This window comes from Piliocolobus tephrosceles, chromosome 12, assembly GCF_002776525.5.
Source record: "Piliocolobus tephrosceles isolate RC106 chromosome 12, ASM277652v3, whole genome shotgun sequence".
Classification (NCBI taxonomy): domain Eukaryota; kingdom Metazoa; phylum Chordata; class Mammalia; order Primates; family Cercopithecidae; genus Piliocolobus; species Piliocolobus tephrosceles.
Window position 1 is genome coordinate 21,497,672 of NC_045445.1, and position 4,446 is coordinate 21,502,117.

A 4,446-nucleotide genomic window follows, 5' to 3' on the forward strand; every position below is an offset into this window, starting at 1 on the left:
ATGTCAATTAGCAATAAAGATTCTGAGAAGCCCTGCAATTACAAATACCTGTCTCTTTTATTTAACTCAGTTTTTCCCATATTTCTTCATCCATGAAGCACTTTCTTCACATAATAGCTGATCATGTATTGCAAAACTACTATTCCATGAAGTTCAATTGTAGATTAAGAGGAAGTTCCCAAAGACATGCAAACATTTTGATACCACTTGGAAATTTTGTAGGGGTTGGCATCTTGTCACAGATTTATGACTTTGAGTAACTCATCTGTGTAGCAATGTAACTTTCTCTATAACTGATCTCAACCTGTTCACGAATCCCCATTTCCACTGATGAAGAAATTACTAAACCTTGCCTCTTTAAGATGACTCATTCTTTTCTGGTTAAAAACTTAATTTCTTTTGGGTAAATAATTACTCATTTGGCTCCACATTCAGCTAGTGCATTCCAAGTTTAATATCCCTGTCAATTTGGGCAGGGTAGTGCATGCCTGTAGTCTCAGCTACTCAGGAGGCTGAGGCAGGAGGATCCCTGGAGCCCAGGAGTTTGAGGCTTGACTGGGCAACATAGTGAGATCTCTGTCTATAAATACACACACACACACACACACATATATACACATGCGCACACACACACACACACACACCCCTATCAAGGCTGTTCTCAACTCAAGAATTTTCTTCCCCACCACACTTCCTACTTTCCTTACCCCCTTTTCCCATCTTTTTCTCTTCTTCCACTTTCTCCTCTTCTTCCCCTCTCCTCTTTTCTTCTTTCTCCTCCTTGAGGACTGCAGTTTTGTAGGAAGCAATTCCCCTGTACGGGTAGCTGTTTTGCCACATTGCATGCCCAGAGCAGAGTATGTCATTGAGACCATTGTATTCTTCAGAGAAACACATAAGGAAATCATGTTAATTATTTTTATTTCCTGCTGAGAAAAGTGTATCTTAGAGGTAAAAAAGCAGAGTGACTGGACACTCTCATGATTTCAGGTAATTATAAGAAATAAATAAAAATCTCTTAAAAATTTGCTTTAATATAGGCTGGGCATGGTGGCTCAGGCCTGTAATCCCAGCACTTTGGGAGGCCGAGGTAGGAGGATTGCTTTAGCCAAGGAATTCAAGACCAGCCTGAGCAACACAGTGAGACCTCGTCTCTACAAAAAATAAATTTGCTGGGCATGGTGGCATTAGCTAGTAGTCCCAGCTGCTCCAGAGGCTGAACTGTGAGGATCACTTGAGTCCAGAAGTGCGAGGCTGCATTGAGCCTTGATCACACCAGTGTACTACAGCCTGGGTGACAAAGCAAGACTGTCTCAATAAAAATTTTTGCTTTAGGCGGGGCATGGTGGCTCACGCCTATAATCCCAGCACTTTGGGAGGCCGAGGTGGGTGGATCACCTGAGGTCAGGAGTTTGAGACCAGCCTGGCCAACGTTGTGAAATCCCGTCTCTACTAAAAATACAAAAATTATCTGGGCGTGGTGGCATACTCCTGTAATTCCAGCTACTCAGGAGGCTGAGGCAGGAGAATCGCTTGAACTCGGGAGGTGGAGGTTGCAAGGTTGCAATGAGTCAAGATCATGCCATTGCACTCCAGCCTGGGTGACAGAGTGAGACTCCTTCCCCCCCAAAATTTTTTTTTGCTTTAATATAGGAAGTATAGCAAAACTCATCACATTGAATATTTCATGGACATCAACCATAATGCCACACCATTGCAGGGAAGTTGAGAAACATTATTTGTAATTATTTTTCATTTTATCGTAGGTAGCTTTAATCCAATTTCTTTATACAACTGGTGAAAAGCTCTGCGTATCTAAGATGACACCAGCAGATTGAACAATAGGGAAGGTAACTGAGTTTTGTATATGAAGACAAACTAAACTAACTCACAGGAATCTGTTATTTATGTGATGTAGGATCTGGCTTTGTTATTCTGTAAAATGCCTGCTATTTGTGTTCATATTTTTTTCTGTTCTGTAGGGGTTTTCAGGAAGTAAGTTAACAAATACCTGTTGTTTTAAGAAAATTATTTAAAGAAATTGATTTTTGTGTGTATAGGCCAACTACTGCCGCAGGCATTGAACCCATGTTTTTCTTTCATCCTGTTCACATAATCAACTAAGAGATCTAAACCTCTGTCCACAAGTGGGGAGGAAACTGCAAAGGATGATGGTAGGGAAGTGTAAAGTCAGTCACCACCACACCACGGGGGATCTCTCTTTTCTAAAATAATCTCTCTAATAGATACACTTTGTCAATTAAAATCTAGGAGAACATGGCCAGGGGTGTTGGCTCATGCCTGTAATCCCAGCACTTTGGGAGGCCGAGGTGGGTGGATCACTTGAGGTCAGGAGTCCGAGATCAGCCTGGTCAACGTGGTGAAACTCTGTCTCTACTAAAAATACAAAAATTAGCTGGGCATGGTGGCGAGTGTCTGCAATCCCAGCTACTGAGGAGGCTAAGGCATGAGAATTGCTTGAATTCAGGAGGCAGAGGTTGTAGTGAGCCAAGATCATGCCACTACACTGCAGCCTGGGCAACACACAGGGAGACACCATCTTTAAAAAAAATGTAGGAGAACATAACAAGGCAGATGAAGAAAATCTATCTACAATATTCAATAAGTTGCATGGATTTTGGAGTAGAAATGTTTTTGTACTCACAAACCTATGTAGTCATCTGAGGTTCATGTGTTTAAAGAAGCAACAATGTTAACTGAGAGATGGATAAAGTGAGAAAATCCTGCTTACTCTGAGTGGGTGTCTCACCTGCTCCTAACCAAACACTGGACAAAGATCTCAATGGCCAGGCTCTTCCCCATTCATCAGAAGTAAAGACTTGAAACTGATTTTCAGAACATTGTCTCTTCATATAATGATGCTTAACTGTTGTTCTGAAAGCTCTGAAGTTTGAGCTGAACCTGGTAATCAGTACAGATCATGTTGAATACCTAAGACTTAGGGCTCAGAGTGACTTGGATGCCCATCCCACCTGATATGGTTTGGATCTGTGTACCAACCAAATCTAATATAGAATTGTAATCCCCAGTGTTGGAGGTGGGGCCTGGTGGGAGGTGATTGGATGCTGTTCTCATAATAGTGAGTGAGTTATCTTGAGATCTGGTTGTTTAAAAATGCATACCACCTCCCCCCTCTCTCTTGCTCCTACTCTACCATGTGAAAAGCCTGAGTCCCCTTTCACCTTCCTTCATGACTGCAAGTTTCCAGAGGCCTCCCCAGAAGCCGAGCAGATAGCTTCATGTTTCCTGTACAGTCTGTGGAACTGTTAGCCAATTAAATTTCTTTTCTTTATAAATTACCCAGTTTCAGGTATTTCTTTATAGCAACGTGAGAACGAACTAATACACCACCTCTGTAGCTGGCCAGCTGTCTGAACCTGGGCAAGTGGTTTAACCTCAGTTTTGTCCTTTTTTAAAATGGGGATAACAAGAGTAACTTTTTTTGTTGTAACAACTTATTTAGGTAAGGAATGCAAATCCCTGAGCATTTAGGAACATGTCTATATGTTAGCTAGTGGAGAGCAGTAGGGAGTAGCAGTGGGTCCCACCGAAATCTGTGTATATGGATACTTGATAAACTCCAAAGCCCAGGGCTACTTTGGGATTATTGGAACCAATACAAACCCGAGTCACTCTGAAGACAGGCCTAGGTCCGTTCCCTAGTGAGAAGGCAGTCCCAGGTCCACACCTCCAGGAGGACAAGCAGCCTGAATGATCAATGACTTTGCTTTTACTGTCTTTGAGGCCTAGATTACTTTTGGACTTAGAATCTATCTGTGGGACAGGGGTGGGAGCTGAAAGCCCCTTGAGTTTTATTGCAAAATTTATCATTCATGTTTACTTTTCTCTGGAGAAGACCCTTGATTTCATCGAATTCTCAAGCCTAGGTCTTTTCACAATCCGCAAAAGCTTGAGAAGGGCTGCTCTAGTTTCTTGAAGAATGATTTACTTCCTCCCTAGAGCTCTTATTTGGGGACACAGATCCCTTCATTATTCCCTACCCCCAGCCCCAATGCTGTCTGTTCAAGCCTGCATTAGTCCATTTGCGTTGCTGTAAAGAAATACCTGAGACTGGATAATTTATAAAGAAAAGAGGTGTATTTTGGCTCGTGGTTCTGTAGGCTGTACAGGAAGCATGGTGCCAGCATCTGCTTCTGGTGAGGGTTTCAGGAAGCTTACAATCATGGCGGAAGGTGAAGCGGGAGAAGGCATTGCAGTGAGAGAGGGAGCAAGAAAGACAGCAGGGAGGTGTCACACACTTTTAAACAACCAAATCTCACATGAACTACCAGACCAAGAATTCATTCATCAGCTAGGGGATGGCGCTAGGCCATTCATGAGGGATCTGCCCCTGGCGTGACCCAAACACCTCCCACCAGGCCCCACCTCCAACAATGGGGATTACATTTAAACATGAGATTTGCA